This window comes from Gossypium arboreum, chromosome 13 (genome assembly GCF_025698485.1).
Source record: "Gossypium arboreum isolate Shixiya-1 chromosome 13, ASM2569848v2, whole genome shotgun sequence".
NCBI classification, from domain to species: Eukaryota; Viridiplantae; Streptophyta; class Magnoliopsida; order Malvales; family Malvaceae; genus Gossypium; species Gossypium arboreum.
This window is the reverse complement of record NC_069082.1, coordinates 119,105,737-119,122,857: the sequence shown is the minus strand read 5'-3', so window position 1 is coordinate 119,122,857 and position 17,121 is coordinate 119,105,737. Positions and strand designations below refer to the sequence as shown.

Genomic DNA, 17,121 nt, shown 5'->3' with positions numbered 1-17,121 from the left:
ACACGGATCGCCCGGGGTTCGAGACTTTAATCACAAATTCAGAGGTTCAACAGATAAATTTTAATAATTGCAAGTTTAACACATATATATGAATGCGTAGAACCGGGATCAATCAATGCAGTAATATCAGTATCAAGTAAAGAAAATGTACCAGTAATAACATCGGGTGCTGAGGTATCTTCTCTGGCACGAATGGCATATGTCCTAGCAGGTGCTCGTGCCTCAGGCCTAACTACAGTATCTTTTGTAGCTCCTCGATTACCACTGACATTACCGGATGGTCGAGGTGGTCTACCTCTCGAAATTGGATTACTCAGCTTCGATATCTGTTCAGCTTCTTTTTCACCCCTTTCTGGACAATCTCTGAGGAAATGGTTAAGAGAACCACATCGGTAACAAGCCCCGCTCTTTAATCGACATTCACCAAAATGAGCTTTGTTACAGTACTGGCATCTCAGTTTAGGAGTGCCAACACTGCCAACACTGGTCACTGATGGAGTAGAAGGCTTTGGATTAGTACGTTGAGAACCTCGCTCTCTGACTGAATACCCAATGGCTGAGGTAGAACGATCCTGATACTTCTTCAATTTCTTTGAAGCAAAAAACTAGGATTTTCCCATTGGTCTTTTACAAAAAATTCAAGCTTCCCTCTCAGCCTGTTTCTTTTCTTTGCTCAATTCTTCTACTTTATAAGCTCTCTCTACCAATGTAGCAAACTCTCGAATTTAAAGAATTCCGATCAGTGGCTTAATGTTTTCATTCAACCCTTCTTCGAATCGTTTGCACATTTCAGCTTCTGACTGTATCCATTCTCAAGCATATTTACTCAATTGAACAAATTCTCTTTCATACTCAGATACAGATCTGTGACCCTGTTTCAGCTCAAGAAATTCTTTTCTCTTCTGATCGAGAAACCTCTGGCTGATATATTTCTTTCTGAACTCAGTCTAAAAGAATTCCCATGTATTTTCTTCTTTCGGAACAACTGAAGCTTTAGTATTCCACCAATGGTAAGCTGTGTCTTTTAGCAGTGAGACGGCACATTTTAGAGATTCTTCTGGTGTACAAGACAATTCCTCTAGAACCCGAGTAGTGTTTTCTAACCAGAATTCAGCCCATTCGGAATCATCGTCAACTGCTGCTCGAAATTCTTCGGCCCCATATTTTTGAATTTTATCTACTGGAGCTTTCCCTTTTCTGACAGATTCAGTACATGTACCTTGTGGGATCTCGGGAACCGGTGGAGGAGCAGAAGGGGGAGCTTGAACTTGCTGCACCACAGGGTTAGTTCTTAAGTATTGATTAAACCATTCATTCATCATTTGAAATAAAGCTGTTTTTGCCTCGTCCCCTCGACCCTCTATCTCGGGCCTTTTACTGCTAGTTTCTTCTCTTTATATTGAAGCTGGAGCATAACTCCCAGCTTCCTCAGATTGAGCTCGGTCGGATGACATTACTATAAGAAAAACACATTTCAAATGGTCAGGAGATATCACACTATCAATAATAATTTAAATGGCATGTATAGCTAATCCCGTATTTGCTACATCGGCCCTAGAACTGACTAAACCGTAGCTCTGATACCAACAAATATAATACCCCCTACCCGTATTCATTGCCGGAATAGGGTATGAGGTATTACCGGAGTTTACGATTTTTTTTTTTAGGAAAACTCAATATAATCCCTTTACAGATATCTAACCTTCCCTGCAATATTATATCGAGACCAATCCAAATCAACCAATCCAATTCAATATATTTTCAAGATAAATTTATGCATATTTATAAAATAACGTCATCACATACCCAAAACCAGGTTTGTTAACCATACCAATGGCTAACTCTACATTCATTTCATAGAATCATTTACTTTATTAGCTTATACATGCCATTGATTTCCAAAATAAAGTTTTTTTATATACCGAATTCCTGAGGTTGATAGTGTGATGTGTCTCCGACCAAATCCGACCTTCGAGCTCTTAACACTACAAAACAGGGGAACAGGAAACAGGGTAAGCACTTTGTGCTTAGTAAGCTCATGTAACAAGAATTATACTTACCTAATATTTTCAATACAATACAATAAGCATTCATATATCCATTCAATGCATTATTACCCTAACATGCACAAACTCAACATTCAAGTTAGTACAATAATTTCCATGTATCAATAATATATATACCATGATTGATGAGCTCGTCAATACCATGATTTCTATTTCCTTGTTATTTTTCCATATTTATCCCGTTGAATTTATCAGAATTTCGATGGATTTTCAGAGGTACACATTTATTGTACAATTCCGGGTCCGTCAATTCATATTCATGTGCGCACATATCCATTTCAGAGAGCACACTCCCTCGAACCTCAACCTTGCAGCGGGATTACCATCCGAGCTAAATCCTGCAATATAAACTCATAGAGTATTGTCGGGATTGCCACCCAGGCTAAATCCCCTCAACGACAATTACTCTAATGAGCTTGGATCTGAATTACCATCAAAGCTAAATTGAGACCCTAATTTGGATTACCCGTCCGGGCTAAATCCATTTTACACATATTCTTCGGAGGGCTATATCAGATAGGATCACCCGTCCGGGCTAGATCCTTTTTACCTTCAATTCCTTTTCAGAGATCCATCAAAATTTCCTTTCATTCAACCGGGATTTCTTCCCATTTTATCAAATATATCAATGTTTCATCAATTTTCATACAATGAATATTCAAATCATATTCAAATCAATAACATACATTTCAAGCATTTAAGAATATAATTCAAGTCACATGAACTTACCTTAACACTTGTTTGTAAACAAAAAAATCTACTAATCCCGAACTACTTCATTTCCTCGATCTAGCTTCATATTTGAATCTTCTGGATCTAAATAAATAAATTTAATTATCAATTTAATACATTTCATGTTCATATGCAACATTCTCTATAATTCAACTATTATTTATAGTTCATTCAAAGCTGTCTACTTGAGTCATAGTCACTAAATTATTTTTATCTTGAGCTACAGAGCTCCAAATTAGGATCCGATAATTTTCTCTGAAACTAGACTCACATATCTTCATACTATAATACTTTCAGAATTTTTGGTTTAGCCAATAAGTACAGTTTATTCTTTAATATCAAGCCTGTTCTGCTGTCCAACAGTTCTGACCCTTCTTCACTAAAAATTAATTATCTCTTCATACATAATTTGGATGATGTTCCCATTTATTTATCTTGAAAATAGACTAATTCAGGATTCTATACATATAAATTTAAGCCCATAATTATTTTTATTAAATTTTTTATGATTTTTCAAAGTCAGAACAGGGGAACCTGAATTCATTCTGACCTTGTCTAACAAAATTTATTATATCTCAAAATTTACAAATTCATTGCTTACACCTTTTATTCTATGAGAAACTAGACTCAATAAGCTTTAATTCCATGTTTTGTTAATCTTATAATTCAATTCTTACAATTTATGGTGATTTTTCAAAGTTAGTCTACTGCTGCTGTCCAATATTGTTAGTGCAAGCTGTTTATTACCATTTTTCCCCTATGCTTTTCATAAATAACAATTTCGTCCCTACTCAATTAGCCTCTCAATTGAGATGATTTTTCTCAATTAACACTTTATTCTTTCACCTTAAACTAGTTTAAAACCCTTAGGAATCATAATTTCAGCAATAGGCTTTAATTCCAAACATTTTCACAATTAGGTCCTAAAAATCAATTTCTATTGAAATTACCTAATAAAATCATCTCATAAACAAATTAAAGCTTTAATTTCATTCTATTTCATCATAAACTTACAGCACTCAACCATGGTGACTTTCAATTTCATCCATGAAATCAAAAACTAATGAATTTAATAGTAGGACCTAGTTGTAAAAGTCTTAGAAACACAAAAATTACAAGAAAAAGGAAAGTATTAACTCCCTTGCTGCAAAAATTATGAAATACCAGTTTAGAGAACCCTCATATGGCGTTTTTAGCTGCTGGAATTGAAGAGAAATGAAGAGAAATCTAGATATTTCCTATTTAGTCCTAGCTTTATTTAGTTAATTTTGCAATATTCTAATTTTACCCTTAATTTATCAATTTTTCTGCTGATTTCATACCCTTTCCGTCCAGCCCAAATAAATTTTGGGTCTAATTCCCTTTTAAATCCTTTCTCATTAGACTCTTAAGCTATTTAATCATTCTAGCAACTTTTACACCTATTGCAATTTAGTCCTTTTCATTTAATTGACTACCCAAACATTAAAATTTCCTAACGAAATTTTAATACCACACTAATAACATTTCATAAATATTTATAAAATTATTTTTGACTCGGTTTTACAAGATAGAGATCCCGATATCTTGTTTTTACCCAATTTCTTCAATAATTTCTTTTTCTAACTAACTACTAAATCGGTAAAATTTTTCTATTAATATTTTCATATGATTTTCCTATCATATCAATTTTCATGCAAAAATATTGAAATAAATTTCTCTTTAAATCGGATTTGTGGTTACAAAACCACTGTTCCGATAACTTTGAATTTAGGCCATTACACCTACAATTTTTGCAATGTCAAAGGAAGAGAAAGAAATGTTCTGCACAGTGTTGAAGGATATAAAGGTTCCAGATGCGTATTCATCAAATATATCTCGATGTGTAAGTCTTAAAGATCGAAGACTATATTCATTAAAATCACATGACTATCACATCCTCGATGCAAGATCTACTTCCAGGTTGCTTTACGGTCTTTGTATGTCAAAGAAGGTAACGTCTGTATAATTGAACTGTCCAATATAATGAAAGCAATTTGTGGCAAAGTTCTGAATGTTGAAGAACTTGAAAAAGTATAAGATCGAGCCACTTTGACATTATGCAATTTGGAGAAGATCTTTCCACCTTCCTTCTTCACTATTATGGTGCACCTTGTCATTCATCTCCCTCTTGAAGCAATAATTGGTGGGCTAGTTTTCTATCGTTGGATGTATCCAATTGAAAGGTGCTAATTTATTTCAAAGGCATTCACCTTTATACCTATAGTTACCAGTTTTGATAATGTGGTATATGGTGTTTAGGTTCCTAAGCAAATTGAAGTCTTATTGCCGTAACAAGCGTTATCCGGAAGGATCAAATGCTGAAGGCTACTTGGCAGAGGAGTGTATGACATTCTGTTCTAGATATTTAGAAGATGTTGAAACAAGATTGAATAGACCAAGTAGAAATGCCGGACTTAATGATCCTAACTTGGACAAAACTTATTTATTTCAAAGTTATGGAGAACCAATCGGCAAAGTTGAAATTGCAGAATTAGATGACCGATCTTGGATACAAGCACATAGATATGTTCTTTTCCACCACGATGCACTTGAACAATTACGCAAGTAAGTTCTAAAATATGATAAATATTCTTCTTTTTTTGATTTGTTTATTTTTTAACGAATTAAACATGTGTTTATCATAGTGAGTACAAACAAATCTTAAAATCTCGTCCACGCTCACGAAGATTACAACATCGCGAGATTAATAGGTTATTCGCAGAATCTTTTCATGAATAGTTAAGCCAAACGGTATGCAACTCAACATTTTATTGACAAATAATAATGTTTTCTCATAACATTTATAATTACTCAATTTACTTTTGATTCAATAGGTTTGGAGTGGGAATGTCGTTAATGACGAAGTTAAATGGCTTTCCCAAGGTCCGAATCGAGTAGTAAAAAGATATAGTGGCTTCATCATGAATGGATTCAGATTTCATACCAAATATCGCGAGAGATTGAGGAGAACTCAAAATTGTGGAGTAGTTGTTAATTCTTTAATTACAAGTTACGCTAGTGCTAGGGACAGTAATCCTGTTGAGGGAAATGTGGAGTATTATGGACTTCTAACCGACATTATTGAGTTGGATTATTATGGAAAATGGAAAGTTGTCTTATTTCAATGTGATTGGGCTGATGCGAATACTGCTCGCGGAATTAAAAATGATCAGTTTGGTTTTACAATGGTGAATTTCTCTCGATTAATTCACACTGGAGAACATTTGATAGACGAGCCGTATGTATTTTCTTCTCCAGTTAAACAAGTTTTTTACTCGAAAGATCCAATTGATGAGGGTTGGTACGTTGTACTCCGAAACACCCCTAGAGACTTGTTTGACATGGGGAATGTAAGTAGAGATGACATCGTTGAAAGATCAGAAACTTTGCCTTTTCCAGAACAAGACTTAGATGAAAATATCCCTAGTACTAGTACACAATTTCAATGGGTTCGTTATGATGTAGATGAAGATATTTACGATTTATGATGTAGTAAGATTTTATGATTTTTTATTTATATGTAATGTTATAATTTTAACATTGGTCATGTTATATAATTTAACTATTTTATATGTACTATTGTTGTTATTTCTTACTAACATTTTATCTATTTTATGTGTTGCAGGAAAAATGCCTAGAAAAAGATTAAGAGATCTTAGTATTGTACAGAATACTACAAATTCGGAAGAAGTAAGTACTGAACAGCAGACAGTTGTTGGATCTTCAAGCATGCCGGAGACACTTGACGAGTCTGTGGAATTTCAAAGTAATGTTAAGTTTATTTTACAAATTGTATTAAATTTTATTACTGATTTATTTTTAAATTTCAATATAGTAATAATTTATTATTTTTCAGCTGAAAATGGTGGGACGCGCAGAGGTCGAGGACGTACGCTCCTAACAGATTTATATAACTTAATTCTGTCGAGCGTATCAAAGTAACTAGAAACAGCCATGGTCAGCCTGTTAGACAAGAAGCTCGACTTTTAGCAGGCTATTTGGGCATTATAGCACGAAATGCCAATATGTTGCCCATCAACTACGAATCATGGCATAACATGCTTGATAGCAATAAAAATCAAGCTCTCTCTAATATTAAGGTAACAAAACGTTAATGTAATTATAATACTTTGGTTTAAGTTTCATTTATATTTACTTCCTAAACTTGTGTTTTTTAAGATAGGTTTGCTTTAGAGGTCTCTGATGCCTATATCAAGAAGGCATTGGGTAAAAAATGGAGAGACAATAAAAGCATTTTGAAAAAAGAATATTTTAAAAAACCCATTAGCCTCGAAGAAAAATTGCAAAATGTCCCACCGGGAATGCTGAGGTACCAATGGGAAGATGCGGTTCGATTTTGGAATTCGAAGAAATGAGAGGTATTATGTACTTGCAAACTCTTATAAATTTTTTGGTTTATAGTATTTACTATATACGTAATAATAAGTTCATTATGTAGGACCGTAAGCGAGTTGGAACAAGCAGCAGGCAAAAACAAAAATTTACGCACACGGCAGGGTCAAAAAGTTTTGCTTGTGTAGCTCAGGCCGCGGTACTATGGATTTATTAAATCTATCAAGTATTAATGAATTTTTACTATTAAATAATATTTTTACTACTATATTGTAGGAAGCCTCGTCTGGTCAAAAGTTGGACGCCTTCAACTTTTGACATTACGCATGAGAAAAAGATGGAACTCCGATGTCATCCGAGGTCGCAGAAATTATGGTATATTTACTTAATAAAATTGATTCATTATAAATATTTATAATATTTAATTTTAATGTTTTAATTCATCGTTTTATTAGTTTAATTTAAATAATGTTATGTTGTATTCCTTTTATTGTATATTTCGTTTCTAACTTTTGACCGATTTATTAGGAGAAACTAAAAGATAAGAAGGCAGAATGAAGCGATCGCTTGATCGATAGTTCTGTTAATTTTGAGGATATTGATAATGTAATTATTAATGAAGTTTTGGGTCCCAAAGATATGGTCGGGTTAGATTTCAAGGATCTGGTGTTAACCCGACCCAATATTTTGGATCCACCTCGCACCAATACATACCTTCCGGGAGTCAAAGTCAAGCTGAAGTTCAGAGGTTAAAAGATCAGATAATTCAAATACAAGCTAGCACAGATGAGAAAATTTCTCAACTTAGAGCGGAGGCAGCAGCGAGGGAGGCGGAGTAGAACAAACAATACAATGAACTCCAGCAACAGCTTCAGTCTATGATGACTATGTTCCAGCAATTTCAAAATCCGTCATCATAGACATTTGTTTTCTTGTAACTTTTAACATTATTTTAAAAATATTTTGAATATTCATTTACAATTTATATAATATATTTTTCGTATAATTTTCTATTATTTAAATTTGCGTGTTTCGGTTGGATTTCATGGTATATTTGCTGTTTTTGATTGAATTTCTTGCAGGAGGGTTGGATATAGGTGCAAAAATACTTGCAAAACTGGGAAAATTAGCGGCGCTTTTTTAAAAAACGCCGCTAAAGGTCCTGGTCTTTAACGGCATTTTTTTAAAAAAACGCCGTTAATTTTTGTGGCGCTGCATATAGCGACGTTTTTTGCAAGCGCCGCTAAAGGTAAAAAAAAACACCGCTAAAAGTCTGTTTTCCTGTAGTGACCACAACATCCTTTGGGTTTTCAGCAACCACCCTACCAACAAGAAAAGAAGCCGAACCTTGAAGAGATGCTCTCAAAGTTTATATCGGTGTCAGAAACTCGTTTCCAGAACACCAAGACAACACTTAAGAATCAACAAACGTCAATCCAAGGGCTCGAAACTCAGATAGGCCAGTTGTCCAAACTAATGTCCGAACGACCACAAGGTAGTTTGCCAAGTAATACTGAACCCAACCCAAGGGAACAGCTCAACGTGATTAATGTTCAAGATGAAGAAGGATTTGTGGAGCCTGAACCGGAACTGCGGTAAGAAAATGTGGTACACAAAGGTCAAGGTGAAGTAGATCAAAATACAAACAAATCAGTGAATATCGAATATAAACCTCGTGTACCATACCCCAACACGACAAGGAAAGACCGCTCAAATGAACAATTTGGTAAATTCCTTAAACTCTGAAAAAAATTACATATTAACTTACCGTTTATTGAAGCTCTATCGCAGATGTCAAACGTAATGAAATTTTTAAAAAAGCTTTTAGCAAATAAGCGGAAGTTGGACGAGGCATCGCATGTGGAGCTAAACGCAGTGTGCTCAGCTATTCTGAAAAATAAGCTATCGAAAAAACTAAAAGATCCAAAGAGTTTTACGATTCCTTGCTTAATTGGTAGTTTAGATGTTAATAATGCATTAGCTGATTTAGGGGCTAGTATCAATGTCATGCCTTATAAAATGTTCAAGCAACTAGGTCTCGGGAAACCCAAACAGACTGGGATGAGCATTCAATTAGCATATAAAACTATAAGATTTCCTAGGGGTATCATTGAAGATGTGCTAGTCAAAATAGATAAATTTATATTTCCCGTTGACTTTATTATTTTAGACATAGAGGAGGATAGCAACACTCCTTTAATTCTAGGAAGGCCCTTTTTAGCAACTGCTAAAACAATTATTGATGCTGGCACAGGTGAGCTCACGCTTCGCGTAGAAGACGAAACACTCAACCTTCCAGCTCGCAATTTTGACAACACATCGAAAATTGAAGGTGATCGTCTAAACCATTCTTTTAAAACTGACCACATCATACAACCCACTTTGCAGGAGATAAGACTGAAGGAAGTACATGAGCCACTCTCAAACAATAGTAGAGGATCTATTCATGAAGAACAAAGGCTGCAGATAGAGAAGCTAGATGAATGGCGAACACATAAACTGAGAACACACGATAAATTGAAACTACGCCAGAACGAGCCCGATACCTCTCCAAATCAACTTAAGGTTGGTGATAAAGTCTTATTAAATGCCGCAGATCCCCAAATTTTCACTACCACACCGAATGAGGAAATCCCCAAATCAAAGAAGAAAATAAAGTTAAAATGGTCTTATTACAACCCAAAAATTAAATAGTAATTAAAAATAACTTAAGAAAACCAGTCTCTTTTTCAAACCCAAAAGTGTTCACCATGGCCACTCTGAATCCCCTCCGGCTCCAATTCACCCACATCAAGGCTCACCTGCAAGGTTAAAGAAGGGGTGAGTTTGAGGAAACTCAGTGTGTAAGGAAAACCCATTCAAAGCCCAAGTCAACTCAAGCCCATTGGGCCTAAGCCCATTTAGGTAACAGAGGTACTGGGCCAGAGCCCTTTTCAGATTACAATAAACTGGGCTTTAGCCCCTTATTTAGATAACAGTATAGCCCATAGGCCCAATTCAAAATACATGCAACATCAGTAAACATATGCAAGCCCATTTGGGGAGACTACTCAACCCACCAACCACTACACTCCACCCGTACCAGCCATACACTCCATGTGGGGAATAGCACAACCCACCCAAATTTAACGCTCCCACAGCTTGCACCTTGTCAGCTCGATTAACGATAGAATTGAAGCAAAACCTCCAGTACGTGGATAAGCCACTTTCAGTACTTCCTCCGTCAATATCTCAGTCCTATGCATCAGATAATAACAACATGGCATGAAGTAAATAACAACAGTCAAACATGCATTTAGGTCAGTTTAACCCTAGGGCTATTTCGGTAATTTTTCTCCTAGGGGTAAAACTGTAAATTTTCCACTTTTAAAGGTATTTCAATAATTTATCTATTTTAGGGTTTTTCATGCATATTCCTACCTTTCACGTACTAATGTAATCACTACCGAGGGTTCTTACCGAATTGGGCTGTTGGCCCATCATTCCAATTTTGGCCCATTAAGCCCAAAAATATCGAGGGCACGTAAATCATGCACTTTGCGGTCAAACATTGTAGCTACCAAAAACATTAATCGATTTACCTCATGAGCATTCGCACACTCGCAAATCTACAAAATACCGGTTTTCGGCATTTCGGCTTTTTGACTTTTGCCGATCTAGACTAAGAAAGAGGGTGTAAGTTACACACCTGTTTGCGACGATATGCTGACGAGATCCACACACGAACCGCCTACAATTGGATTACTAACACGTTAATCTAACTATTCAAATACAAACTACGTATTAACCCCTTACAATATTCGGCCAACCACACCTACAGATCATAGTAAGCTTATAAGAAATCAATAAGCAACTCATTAACAATTTTTTTTCAATGTTTACCACATAATCATAATTTCACTGCAAGCTATCTTCCTGAGCAACAGTCACTAAATCATTTATAACTGGAGCTACGAAACTCCAAATCAAGTGCCGTTAATTTTTCCTAAAAATAGATTCATATATCTTCTATCCATAAAATTTTCAGAATTTTTGGTACGGCCAATCAATACCAGATTTTTCTTAAAGTTTCCCATGTTTCACTGTTTGACTAATCTGACCACTCTTCATTACAAATCAAATTTCTCATTGTACAGAATTCAAAATATGTTCTCGTTTATTTCATTTGAAACTAGACTCATTGAGCTTTAATTACATAATTTATTCATCTTCTAATTCATCTCGCAAAATTTATGGTGATTTTCCAAAGTCACGTTACTGCTGCTGTCCCAAGCAGATTTATTACCAAATCACTCTTTCATACACCTATCTTGCATGCATGTTATTTAAACATGTATATCACCAATCAATCATCACATATCTATGATTTTTACTTAAGCATAATCTCCATTTCATCATTTTAAAGCACAACATGTTAGCCAATTTTTCCCTTTAGCATCTAAGGCACATGCATGATCATTTGTTTGGCTCAACTTCACCTATCTTCCATTTTTCATCAAAAGAACATGAAACAACAACCAAAAACCAAAATATGCTTCATGAGTTAGGGTAGAATCAAGAAGAACTCATGAACATCAAGATAGAAGCAAAGTACCAAGAACTTACCTTCAATTTTTCCCCCTCCTAGTGACCGAATATTCAAGGGTTTCCTCCCCTATTTGTTGTCTCTCAAATTCGGCTATGAAGAACAAAGAATGAACAAAAACCTTCATTTACTTCCTTTTGTTATTCTTATCACTCAACATTTTATGACACATAAATGATATACTAATATTTGTGCCATACTCATGCCATAATTCCAATAAAAATATGCCCATAATGCTTACCATGCCCATCATCCATTAACTATTAAAATGCTAATGCCCATCATCCATTAACTATTAAAATACTAAAATGCATACATTTTCAACTATCAATCACCTTGGCCGGCCACTACATTAAAAGTGGGGAATTTGACATGCAAATCCTCCTATTTTGCACTACTATTTATTTGGCCACTACAAATTAGCCTATAGCATTTTCAAACATTTTCACATAGGTCCTATTTCATAATTTCACTCCCTTTTTCTTATGGAAAAAGAATTAACTAAAATTACCGGGTTCTATCTTAAGCTTGGGCCTTCTAGAGGCCCACTAACATAATTAAACCTATGCCAACATTCACAGAATTCGCGAAAATTGGGGCGTTACAACTCTACCCTCCTTAAAGAAATTTCGTCCTCGAAATTTACCTGATCCAAATAGATGAGGGTATTGTTGACGCATAATCTCTTCTGATTCCCAAGTAGCTTCTTCCCTTCCATGATTACGCCATAGTACTTTTACCAACAAAACCAACTTCCTTCTTAGAATTTTAACCTCTCGATCTAAAATTTGTATGGGTTCTTCCTCAAAGGTCAAATCAGTCCTTACTTCAATCTCCTCCACTGGCACAAAATGTGAGGGATCCGATCGATATCGTCTTAGCATAGACACATGAAAAACGTCATGGATTCTGTCTAACTCTGGTGGTAACTCTAATCGACACGCCATCGCCCTACCCGCTTAAGAACTCGATAAGGCCCTATAAACCATGGACTCAATTTGCCTTTCTTGCCGAATCTCAAGATCTTCTTCCAAGGTGAAACCTTTAAGAAAACCATATCCCCAACTGCGAACTCTATCTCTTTGCGCTTTAGATCCATACGACTTCTGTCTATCAGATGCCTCCTTTAATCGATCTCTTATCAACTTAACCTTACTTTCAGTATCTGCCACCAACTCCGGTCCAAGTACTTGTCGTTCACCCAACTCTATCCAACATGTAGGCGTACGACATCTCCGCCCATAAAGTGCCTCATATGGAGCCATCTGAATACTTGCTTGGTAGCTGTTATTGTATGCAAACTCCGTCAATGGCAAGTAGTCCTCCCAACTCTCACGAAAATCGATGATACAACCCCTTAACATATCCTCCAGAATCTGAATAACCCTTTCTGATTGACCATCAGTCTGGGGATGGAAAGCCATACTAAAATTCAATCGTGTCCCCAACGCCTCATGCAACCTTTTCCAAAACCGAGATGTAAATCTGGGATCCCGATCAGAAATAATTGAAACTGGGACTCCATGAAGTCGCACAATCTCTGCCACATACAACTTGGCTAACTTTTGAAGTGAAAAGTCAGTACGAACAGGCATGAAATAGGCCGATTTGGTCAACCTATGCACAATTACCCACACCGAGTCTTTCTTTGATGGTGTCAAGGGCAGCCCACTCACAAAGTCCATGGTTACCCTCTCCCACTTCCAAAGTGGTATCTTCACTGACTGTAACAGTCCAGAGGGTAATTGATGCTCAGCTTTCACTTGCTGGCATGTCAGACATTTCCCTACAAACTCCGTTACTTCTCGTTTAAGTCCAGACCACCAATACAATTCTCGTAAGTCGTGATACAACTTGTTCCCTCTAGGGTGCATGGCAGATAGTCCCCCATGAGCTTCCTTCAATATTGTCTGCCTTAAATCAGAGTCCTTCAGAACACAAATTCTTCCTCGGAAACACAAAACTCCTTCGCCATTTAACCCAAACGCAGAAGTTTCCCCTTCCTTAACTTGTTGAAAACGAGCAACCAAAGACTCATCTTCTAACTGCTTTTCCTTAATCTGGTCCACCCAGGTTGGCCTTACTTGCAATTCAGCCAACAAACCGCCATCATCATTTCAGACTCAAACGAGCAAACATTGCTCTCGGATCGACATCGGTTCTACGACTTAAAGCATCAGCTACCACATTAGCCTTGCCTGGATGATACTCGATCGAACAGTCATAATCCTTAAGCAACTCAATCCATCCCCTTTGCCTAAGGTTCAGCTCCTTCTGAGTCAACAAATACTTAAGACCCTTGTGGTCTGTGTATATAATACACCTCTCCCCGTACAAGTAATGTCTCCAAATCTTAAGTGCAAATATTACTGCCGCCAACTCCAAATTATGAGTAAGATAGTTCCCTTCGTGAGGTTTAAGCTGTCGTGATGCATATGTAACCACCTTACCCTCCTGCATTAACACGCAGCCTAAACCCACGTGTGATGCATCACTGTACACAGTAAAATCTTTCCAGACTCCGGCTGAATTAACACAGGTGCTTCAGTCAGAACTTTCTTCAACTTCTCAAAAGCTTCCTGCTGCTTCTTAGTCCATACAAACGGTTCTCCTTACCTTATGAGTTTTGTCAAGGGTGCTGCCATAACAGTAAAATCTTCCACAAACCTTCTATAGTATCCTGCCAGTCCTAGGAAACTCCGTATTTCAGACACTGACCTAGGCGGCTTCCACTCCAAAATCGCTTCAATTTTCCGAGGGTCCACCTTAATCCCCTCAGCAGAGACCATATACCCTAAGAAGGTTACCTCCCTCAACCAAAATTCACACTTGCTGAGCTTCGCAAAGAGTTCCTTCTTCCTTAACATTTGTAGCACTATACGGAGATGCTCATCATGTTTCGCTTCAGTTTCAGAATATACCAGGATATCGTTAATAAAAACGACTACGAACTGATCAAAAAATGGTTGGAACACACGATTCATCAAATCCATAAATGCTGAAGGAGTGTTTGTCAGTCCAAATGGCATAACCAGAAACTCGTAATGACCATACCGAGTCCTGAATGCCGTCTTATGGATATCTGTCTCCTTGACTCTTAACTGATGATATCCAGATCGAAGGTCGATCTTGGAAAATACAAAAGCTCCTCTAAGTTAGTCAAATAGATCGTCAATCCTTGGCAACGGATACTTATTCTTAATTGTCAGTTTGTTCAACTGGCAATAATCAATGCACATCCGCATTGTACCATCCTTCTTCTTCACGAATAGCACCGGTGCTCCCCATGGAGACACGCTTGGCCTAATGAAGCCCCTATCCAACAACTCTTGAATTTGAGCCTTTAACTCCACTAACTCCTTCGGTGCCATCCTATACGGTGTGATGGACACGGGCGCCGTTCTAGGCAACAAATCTATTCCAAACTCAACTTCTCGGTTCGGAGGCAATCTTGGAAGCTCCTCTGGAAAAACATCTTGGAACTCCTTTACGGTCCTAACCTTATCCACTGTCAGTCCCTCCTCTTCTGACTGACTTACAAATACCAAATAGGCCTCACAACCTTTCCGAATCCACTTTTCGGCCCTTAATGCCGACACCACATTGGACAAATAATCCCTTCACTCACCTATCACCATAACTTCCTCATCCTTTGTGGTCTTTAACACCATTTGTTTAGCAGCACAATCCAGGGTCACCTTATGCTTAACAAGCCAGTCCATTCCCAAAATAATATCAAACTCTCCAAACGGTAACTCCATCAGATCTCCAGGGAAAATCCTACCTTGAGTTTCTAAGGGTACATCCCTATACAGTTTGTCTACCTTAACCGAGTGACTCAAAGGACTTAGTACAGATACCCCACTCACAATCCCCTTAGAGCAGTCCAAGTTGTCCATAATCTGTTCTGTAGCCTCCAACCAATATTCCGCCACATTCGGGGCTATACCAGACACGCCCCTAAAGGTTTCCACTCCGTTAGCCCGAAGTCATTCAGAAATAGATCCCCGAACTCCATTGCCCGTACTTGCCCCGGCAACCCTTTCCAGAACATGAAGCATTGCCTGTGACAGGGCATCATCCCCGGTACCGCGGTCATGAGACTCTACCTCTGTTGCCGGTGGTACCGGTGCATCCACCGCCAGCATATGTCCCGAAGACGAAGATCTCGCTTGAGCACTTCCTCGGCCCCGTCCACGACCTCTTCCACGAACGGCTCTTGTACTCATATCGTATTTCTTGATTACGAATTTTTATGCATTGATTCAATATTCCAGTGTTTATTAAGGTTGTTTTATGAATCGACGATGATAATTGAGTTTGTTTTCGCAGAATCAAGTCTAGCTACGATTTGATCTCTTATCAAATTTTTATATGGTTTCAGTATCATCCTATTTAGAGTATCCTAGCAGGATTTTAGTACAGACAGATAATTCAGGAAAATATTTAGAAAAATTCATAATACTTACAGACTTGAGCCGGAAATTCGGAATGCCACCTTCTAAAGATCTAAATTTTGAAAATCGAGTTTTTCGCATTCTTTATAAAATTTTCGCTTTTGAAAATCTTTGTTTTTTTAAACCCATTCCACAGCCGAGTTGTTGCAACCTGGCTCTAATACCACTAAATGTAGCACCCCAAACCTGGCCCAGACGTTATGGCCGGATCCGACATGCCACATCGAAGCGTTCAAAACATTTTATATTGTTGATCCGAAAAACCTACTTAGTGTTTTAAAAGATAATTTCATTATAGGTTAAAGTGAATGGAAGTCATGCACCGGTAGGAAACCGGAAAAGAGGTGGTGAGTCCATCGATTGCTTAAGTACCAAGCTCCTTCGGATCCAATCCTAGACATGCATACCGCTATTGCCACACCTTAACGTCATGGATATTTCTAGGAAACCGATTTGATTAAGTCCATTTTAGGAAAAATGATTAATTTTGGAAAATATCTTCATTGCGGAAGCTTTGCCTGTTTTCGTGTTATTTTGAAATCAATTATTATTTTTGAAAATGCGCCCTAAAGCTATCCAATTTCAATAGTTAAATATAAATATTACCTATCTTAATAAAATATATAAAAACCATCAAAAATAAATAAGCGGCCTTATTACATTTAAAAGCCCAAAACCTCAAACGTAATTAAAAGGATGTCCAGCTCACCAGAAGAAAATCAAACTTTCAGAACGGATGGCCACTCCGAATTCCTTCACAGCTCTAAGCCCACTATGGTTGGGGATTTCCTACGTGGATGAAAATAAAAGGGGTGAGTTTGGGAAACTCGTGTGTAAGGAAAACTCATTCAAAGCCCAAGTCACTCAAGCCTATTGGGCCTAAGCCCATTCAGTAATAGTGGTATGG

General features: G+C 37.2%; 1 long non-coding RNA gene across 1 annotated transcript; it reads right to left on the bottom strand.

Moving 5' to 3' along the window:
- Positions 1-9,841: 9,841 nt before the first annotated feature.
- On the bottom strand, positions 9,842-16,282 carry LOC128286468 (uncharacterized). The gene is made up of 2 exons (XR_008277046.1): positions 16,227-16,282; positions 9,842-9,973 (listed from the first exon to the last, which is right to left on the bottom strand). It is a non-coding gene; the product is annotated as an uncharacterized LOC128286468 (long non-coding RNA).
- Between the last annotated feature and the right edge of the window lie 839 nt (positions 16,283-17,121).